Below are 8,988 nucleotides of genomic sequence, written 5' to 3' on the forward strand. Positions count from 1 at the left end.
CGGCCAGGCAGAACTCGGACGTCGGCAAACTCCTTGTGCTGACTAATGTTATTTGTTAGTGTCACACACGGATTTAAGGATAAATCCAATTGCATCTCACACGTGTGTCAGAATCAAGTCTCACACATATGACGACTCATGTATATAAATCAATATCATAATATTTATTACATAATACAATTTCCATATAAAAATAGCTAAATAAAATACATCATATAACGACAACAATCCTCCACAACCACAGTTGACTTGGATACAATGACCTATATCTCTCCAAACTCATCTTCATGGTGATCCTCTACTTGGTGATACCTGTTCTTGACTTGATGTGATTATAGCGAGTGTGAGCTCCCATACGGTCATCGCTCAGCAAGTGTGGGGATAAAGTGTAGTGTAATGCTTGCCAAGGAATGTGGTTGAGGCTCATAGTTTTTTAATTTTGTTTGTCAAAATTTTATTAGCAATTACTAAGTATAAATAAATACTATCAGAATTAAGCAATAGATCATAATGAAGAATCTCACAATGCAATGCATGTCCAGTTAAATTTAATTTCATAATTTATTCATGTGAGGGTTCGAGCCGCTCATGACCGTGAGCATAACTGATATACCAGTTTTACACTCTACAAAGGTTATGCATCTTTACCCACAAGTCATATTTCCCCTCTAGCCTGGGTTTGCAAGGCCCTTAGATACTTCTAAGGTGAATGGATAGGAATCCACTATAAGGCATTTATAAAGTTCCACTAGAATGAGAAAACCCGCTATCGTTTCAGGCAAAAGGAAGTATAGGAATTCCTCATCTGGAAAGCCATCACAACATAATCAGCCGAGAACCTCTCTATACTTGCAGTGATTCACTCTCCGCTTGCCCCTTTCGGGTAAGGTTATCCCTCACTAGCTTTCATAATTAATCAGCCAAGGGCGTTCCATTCCACCCTTGTGGTAGCACAATTGTCTCAGGTGGTTGCTCCATTTTCCAATTAACAAAATGATCTTATCATGCATAATAATAAAGCCAACAATAGTAATAAGGTATGATCATAAAGGTGTTCGTTTAGGTCTGAGAAGAAATGGACTCATTTTGAATAGGCCCGGTTTGGACTTTTTTTATTCCACCACTGTTCGACATTAATCTTGGTCTAGTGCCCTCCATATCCAATCTGTAATGCTGGCGGCGGAGGAGGCGAAGAGACGACACTGCCAGGTGACAGCGTGGCGGCGCGAAGCAGCGACGACGGCCACCCTCTCCGCTGCCTTCTCACTAGTAAGCTCTCGTTAATGCTTTCAAACATCGCGGTGGTCCATCCGGCGGCGCGCACGTAGCTGCTGCTCGCGCGGGTGCAGAAGCCGGCGTTGAGGCAGCTCTCGCCGCCGAGCACGCGAGCGCGTGTTGACGACGTCGTCCTCGGAGACGAATCGCTCGCGGGGGATAGCAGGGACGCGTCCGCCAGCGCGTCCGTGAACTGGCCGCCATACTCCAGGAGGAGCACACGCGAGTGCTCCGATTAGATAAGGATGCCATGGCTCGATTAGATAAGGATGCACGCGCGAGCGCTCGTCACAGCCCATCATCTAATCTGTGTTGGTTAATGCGTTTGTCCTCTAGGTTGGATCCAATCTCAGGCTGCCGAACAGAGAAACTGGCCAGGTTTCAGCTAGAATAATTCTCTGATAGAAACTGACATGGATCAAGTGAAAAGCCCGGATCAACTGAAACCTGGCCTGTTATTGTTCCTGGCCTGAAACTGAAACCGGGCTGCCGAACAGGGCCGAATTTTGGGAATCTGCTCTTGAGGGTTTCTGATTTAGGTGTTTTATAATCGTTTGATAATTTTTTTTATAAAATAAAGTCACTGCTGAAAGAGTCCAAATTAGTTTTGTACATCCTTCGGCTGAGCACGTGGAGAGTTTTTACAAAAATGCAGCTGAGCGCGTGAGGAGAAGAGTGTGGGAAGTGAAACATCAGCCGGTTTTGTGCATATGTGCACAAAGTTGGGTACAATAATGGAGCATGATGTTCAGTGTGTAGCACATAGAGATTGTACAGCGTTCATGAGAAACTCCAACATAGTTGGTTTGGGAACTCGGCTAACTATTTCATGATATATACGTACATGGCAAGAAGCTCTGCTTCAACAGTTTGCTCCCGATGCACTTCTTTTATAATAATCAGCATACATTATTTGGTTCGTTCAGGTAGATGAGTTGTCTCTGCTAGCTGCGGACACGTTACATGTAGCATTAATATGCATGGGTTGTCTCCTGACTTCATGTATTGTCATATATATATATATATGTATACTTAGATGAATACGATGCTCTCTCTAAATAAACTGGCATGAGCAACTGGTGGTGGTACACAGCAATATATATGTCATCCGTGAATTGTATTGTTTTCTCCTGCAGCAAACAGTAGACCAAACCGTGGATCAGTGTAGTAGTAGCAGTAGTAGTATATCACAATGCAAGAGTGGTTGATGCACGCGTGTGCTTGGAGCGAGAGGCGTCGGGAACTCCAACTTCTCCAAAACTGTTGGCCTATCTGCGTTGTGGCATCAGGACATGTCAAGACGCTCTCAAGTACGCGCAGCAGTGAATCCATAGCCAATGGTGCTTGCTTGATTAGTGGAGCGCGGCCTGGATGTAGCCGCTCGGCCTACTCCTCCTGCAGAACCTCTGATCCAGCAACGGCAAAGCTTGTCCTATGGAGCCTCGATAGAGCATGGGTGTGTCATATTCTTTTCCTCCCCTATGTCAAGTTTATTCCATCAAAGAGTATTTGAAACCTGGAGCTCAGTTCGACTTTTTGAAGATCCATGCCAAAACTTTAGAGAAAACCATGCATTTTACTCTCGTTATCAAACATTTTACAGTGGGGAGTAATCTCGACACGCGCGAGTGGCAGCTGCCGGCCTGCTAGCCTACAGAACTTATAATCAGTTACGGATGCTTTAACATGGATGGACAATAATCGTCAGTGGTGCGAGCATCCAGATTACCTGATGCATATTTTTGACTAGTCTTCATTGGCCACATGCTTTGCTTCTCTATCCTGAACTCCATTGTACCTGATATTCAGAACCTGTTTCGTGCTTGTATGAGTTGTGGTCCTTGACTGTTGTATTGATTTGGGTTCCATTAGATGATTGCTAGCATGCATTATTGACTTTAAATGCCGAGCGTGAAATGTGAATGGTGGGGCATCCCTTATAATCTACTCTATTGTTGAACGATGCCTTGTTCAAGTTGTTGCCGCCTTGTTGTTTTAACTCTTCGTTCTTTTTTGTTTCCAATCTGAAGGGTTTAGCGACAAATACCCGAAGGATACAAGTTATATAAGATGCTTTTGTGCTAAGACGTGTTTTGTTTTTGGAAAACAAGGCAAGGAGGAAAGTCTCTTAAATCAAAATAGAATTTACATCAGGACAAGATATCCTCCCCCACCATTGGACATTTATTTCACTTAACATCCAAAGGCAGGTGTGGTTATTGGAGTATATTTTGAAGTATCTTCCATTGCCAAAAGTACCAAGATATTAGAGTTGATGCAAGAATCATATTCTTGGAATGGTACTACTTTCGTTATTTCTAATCTTAATAGAAACTGGTTAGCAACCAAAAATACATGAAGGAACTTCTCCTATAAATATATCCTTACCTCATTGTTCTTTTTTATGGCTAGTTTGACAACTCCATTTTACCGAAGGGATTCTCATTTTTCCAAGGAAAATGAATTAATTTTCCTTAGTAAAATGAAAATCTCTTAGGCCCTGTTTGTTTCGTTGGAATTAAATTCCATTTTAATAATTATAATTTAGAAAAAACTAATTAAGTTCATATATTTATATATGTAATATATTTGTATATTATCTTAAATCATATGAGAGAGATAGTTATATACTATATTCATGTTATAACGAAGCAAGTAGAAGAGTGTGCTATAAGTTGTACATCAGAAAAATAGCATGTAAATCTATAGAATCAATTTCCATCTCTCACCCCATTAATTTGAGATAGACTTATATGATAACTTTGAAAAGTGGTGGAATGTCACATTCTAAAAAAAATAACATATTTCAATAGTAAGATTCTAATTTCTAAAAATGAAAGGAAACAAACGGGGCCTTAGAAAAATAGGATTGCCAAACTAGCCCTTATTAATGGAAGCTTTATTAGAAGAGTGGGTGCAAGATTAGAAAGAGCCAAAGAATCATGTTCTTCCAGGTCTCTTCCCTAATCGCTCTTTTTTATTAACTAGTTAGCAACATTAATATATATATATATTTCGCAAAGTATCAAAATAACATTGATAAGCAGTGCCCAAAAAATCATTTTCTTCATTTGAACTCCAAATTCAATGCCAAATATATTCTTTGATACTCTTGACGCTAGCAACTTATTGGTAAAGTTCATTATACCCGTCGACAGATTTTTTGTTGTCAACACAAGGCAAAATGCATCTCTCTTGTCCACATTTAGGGTTTGGATGCAATGCATGAGCTTGCACTCTACTGTTTGCATCTGAGTCACCATTTAGGCTTGGTTCAGACAATACTGTTAGTTATTGTACTTCTTCTATTGTAATGGACTGGCTTTGTGTAATAGGCTTAGGCCCAACTATTCTATATAAATATATCTTCCAACCCTAGTTAGGGTTAGGGTTTCCAATATGGTAATCAGAGCCTAGGTTTCTTCTCCCTTCCACCCACCTAGCCACCACCGCCTTCCCTCCCATGTCCGGTGGCTGCCTCTCCCCCGACTTCGTCGTTGCTCCGGCGGCCCTCCGCCCCCTCCCTTCTCGCCGGCGCGGCCGCAGCCTCTCCACAGCACAACGCGGGCGTGGACTCCTTCCGTGCGCCCACTAGTGGCGTGTTCTCCGCTGCCTGCCTCCCTCTCGATGCGGGCGCGGCTCTTGGCGCCGCCCCTCTCCTCGCCAGAGCCGACTCAACTGCCTGCGGCTCTTCCCCCACCGCCGCGGGCGCGGACTTCTTTCATGCTCCCACGGATGGCTCTTCCCATTCACCTCCCTCCCTCGCGACATGGGCTCGACTCCTAGCGTCGTCCCTATTCTTGCCAGAGCTGGTGCAGCTGTCGACGCGGCCGGCGTGGGCACACACCACACAACGCTCCCCATCGCTACTGCTCCACTCACTGGTGCGAGATCCATCATCGATGTCGCCCCTCCCCTCGCGCGGTGTGGACACTGTAACCCTCTTCACCGACCCCCAATGCATTCGTCGCTCTCTTCCCTGCCTCGTAGTAGCACAACGATGGCTTCTTCGAGCTGGTCGAGGGCGTGCTCTGCGACCCGCACGTGCCTTGCTGCTCCCCGCCACCCGCAATGGGCCCTCTGGTCACTGTGCGCAACTCCCAGTCCACCTCTATTCTGCACGGCATGCTGCCAGAGTCCTTGGCCTCTGGCGGCGCGACCGTTGTTCTCAGTGTCCGCACGCCTCTTCCTCCCAAAGCTAGCACCGCTAATGCCACTGTAGCCCTCACATCGTTCAGTGTAGCTTCCTTCCTCGGTGGCGCACTCCTTCTCTTTGGTCATTGTGCTGCTGTCCCATCCATCGACGTGACTGGCCTCCTCGGGGTTCCTGTGGCCTTGTCTGGCACAGTCGCGCATGCCCCGACCCCTGGCGCTGCGACCCTGTTCGCCATGACCACCGCGCGGGCAGACGCGTCGAACCTTCCCTCTACCTCGGTTCCAATGCCTCCCTAACATGTACATGTCTCCCTACACATCGGCCATCTTCTCTAGGGCACATTTGTGGCCTTTGATCATGTCATGAACCCTGTTCTCCATGACTGTGTCGAGCTCCACCCTCAGGCGGGCACCCACGCTACCGAGCCATTTGTGTTTCCCAGCACCGTGATTGTCTCCATGAGGATCGAGGCCTTGGCTTCTTCCCCATCTATGATTGCCGTCAGCATGCTCACTGCTACTGGCCCCAACACCCTTTCCGATGGCCTTGTGGGGGTGCCCCGCTGGTTCTCTCCCCGTTCCCCATATCATTACCACCATCTCCTCCCACCGACTGGGTTGCGAACTCTGGCGCCTCATTCCATACCACTCCTAACCCCAGAATTGTCTCTTTACCTCATCCTCCTGGCACCACATTCCCTTCCTCCATCATCGTTGATAATGGGTCAACTCTACCTACCACCTCGGTAGATGACACTGTACTTCCTGGTCCTTTGTACCTCAACAACATTCTTGTGGCCCCCAACATCATCCAAAACCTTCTCTCGGTTCGTCACTTCACCACTAACAACCGTTGTTCTATAGAGTTTGATCCTTGGGGGCTCACCATTCGGGACCTTACCACTCGTGCTATGGTTGCTCGATGCGACACCCTTATATTCCATTCGCTTCCCCGCTCCACCTTCCTCCGCCCATGTTGCCACACCTTACGCCCTTGCCTCCATTGTTCCTGCCTCCACTTTGCACTGTCGTCATGGCCACCCTGGACATGACATCATCTCTCGTCTCTCAGCCACCTCGGTCATTCTGTGTCTTCACGGCAACACCACTTAGCTTTGTCATGCCTGTTAGCTTGGGCGTCACACTCGCTTACCTTTTTCCTCTTCCACATCTTGTGCTCCTCATCCCTTCGACCTCATCCACTATGACCTATGGACATCGCCTATCCCTAGCATCTCTATTATATGGTACTATCTCGTCATTTTGGATGATTTCTCTCATTACTTGTGGACCTTTCCCCTCCGCTGTAAGTATGACACCTTCCCCCACCTTTCTAATTTCTTTATGTGGGTGTCGACTCAGTTCGGTCGTCCCATCCATGTTATTCAGTGTGATAATGGATGTGAGTTTGATAACTCCATGTCTCACATCTTCTTTCTCTCCCACGGCGTGCAGTTGCAGATGTCGTGTCTTCACACCTCCCCTCAGAATGGTCGAGCCGAGCATATGATTCGCACCACCACCAACATGTTGTGTTGTCTCCTCTTTCAGGCTTCTCTTCCTGCCCACTACTGGGATGAGGCCTTGAACATTGCCACCTATCTTCTCATTCGCCTTCCCTCTAAGGCAGTTTCTCATTACACTCCTTTCTTTGCCCTCTTCGACACCAACCCCTCTTATGAGCACCTTCGGGTCTTCGAGTGTGCCTGCTATCCCAACACATCCGCCACCGCGCCTCACAAACTTGCCCCTCGCTCTTCTCGTTGTCTTTTCCTCGGGTACTACCCTGATCACAAGGGGTTACCGCCTTACCGGTGCCTCGATCTTCTCACCCATCGCATCATGTTGTCTTTGATGAGGATGTTTTTCCCCTTGCTGATTCCTCCCCACCTCCCAACCTTGATTCCCTCCTTGATGGCGATTACGTCGATGTTTCTCTTCTGCCGCCCTTTTTCACGACGCACGTGGCCACGTTGTCTGCACCCTTAGTGACCGCACCACATTTGCCTGTGCCACGCATGGCCCCGTCGCCATCCCCTACGCCACACACGGCCACATCGCCCTCTTTTGCGCCAAGCGTGGCCCCGCTGCTTGTGCCCCTCGTGACACGCTACACTGATCCTATCGATGTCTACGAGTGGCATTTGCGGATCGACTCCTTGGTCCCCTCCACTATGTCAGCCCGTGCCTCGGCTCCCTCTTGTGTGGAGCCACTGATGTACCATCCGGTTGCTCTCCAACATGACTCCAGGCACGTCCACATGATGGTTACCCAGCGAGCCACTGGTGTTCTTCGGCCTGTCGAGCGCCTGGTCCTCTCAGCGTCATCTTCGGTGCTATCCCCTGAGCCATCCTTTGTTCGTAGTGCGCTCATCAACCCCAATAGGCGGCGTGCAATGGAAAAGGAGTACGAGACCTTATAGGCGAACCACACCTAGGACCTAGTGCCATGCCCCTTTAGCGCCAATGTGGTCATCGGGAAATTGATCTTCAGGTACAAGCTGAAGGCAGATGGCTCCATGGATCGTTACAAGGCTCGCTAGGTCTTGCGGGGCTTCACCCAGTGTCCCGGGGTTGACTATGACGAGACCTTCAGCCTCATGGTCAAGCCTGGTACCATCCGGACTGTTCTAACTGTGGCTCTCTCATAGGCCTGGCCAGTGCATCAACTCGACGTTAAGAATGCCTTCCTCCATGGTACTCTGATAGGGACGGTGTATTACACTCAGCGGTCGGCTTTGTGCACCCCACGCACCCCGACATGGTCTGCAAGCTCAACTGGTCCCTCTACGGCCTCCACTAGGCGCCTAGATCTTGGTATAGTTGCTATGCCACATTCTTGATTTCACAAGGCTTCATCGAGGCCAAGGCAGACACCTCCTTGTTCATCTTTTGCCATGGCTTGGATACTGCATACCTCCTCCTCTACATCGACGACATCGTCCTCACAGCCTCCTCCCCCAACCTCCTGCGGCGCATCATATCCTCTCTCTAGCAGGAGTTCGCGATGAAGGACTCGGTGAGCTACATCACTTCCTAGGGATCATCGTCGAGCGTCGACCCTAGTGCCTATTCCTCCATCAGCGTCAGTACACCATCGACATCCTCGAGCGCGCTGGCATGGCTGATTGTAAGTCCTACACGACTCTGTTGGACACTCAGGGCAAGGTATCCTCCGATGACAGCCCTCCGGTGGCTGATCCGACCAGCTATCGGTGTCTCGTCGGGGCCCTATAGTACCTCGTCTTCACACGCCCCGACATCGCCTACTTCGTCCAACAGGTGTGCATCCTTATGCATGCCCCGCAGGAGCCACATCTCACCATTATGAAGAGGATCATGCGGTACCTCTGGAGCACCATCGACGTCAGCCTCCACCTTCGACGGTTCGCGACCACCGAGCTCGTCGTCTACACCGACGCCGATTGGGCCGGTTGTCCTGACACGCGCCGATCTACCTCTGGTTTTGTCGTGTTCCTTGACGATAGTCTCGTCTCTTGGTCCTCAAAGCGGCAGCCGGTCGTCTCCCGCTTAAGTGCTGAGGCTGAGCACCGTGTT

At 48.5% G+C, this 8,988-nt stretch overlaps 1 long non-coding RNA gene across 1 annotated transcript; it reads left to right on the plus strand.

Moving 5' to 3' along the window:
• The first annotated feature begins 1,008 nt into the window (after positions 1-1,008).
• Positions 1,009-3,235, plus strand: LOC103641304 (uncharacterized). Its single transcript, XR_560229.4, has 2 exons — positions 1,009-1,269; positions 2,412-3,235. It is a non-coding gene; the product is annotated as an uncharacterized lncRNA (long non-coding RNA).
• The last annotated feature ends 5,753 nt before the right edge of the window (positions 3,236-8,988 follow it).

This window comes from Zea mays, chromosome 10 (genome assembly GCF_902167145.1).
Source record: "Zea mays cultivar B73 chromosome 10, Zm-B73-REFERENCE-NAM-5.0, whole genome shotgun sequence".
NCBI lineage: Eukaryota > Viridiplantae > Streptophyta > Magnoliopsida > Poales > Poaceae > Zea > Zea mays.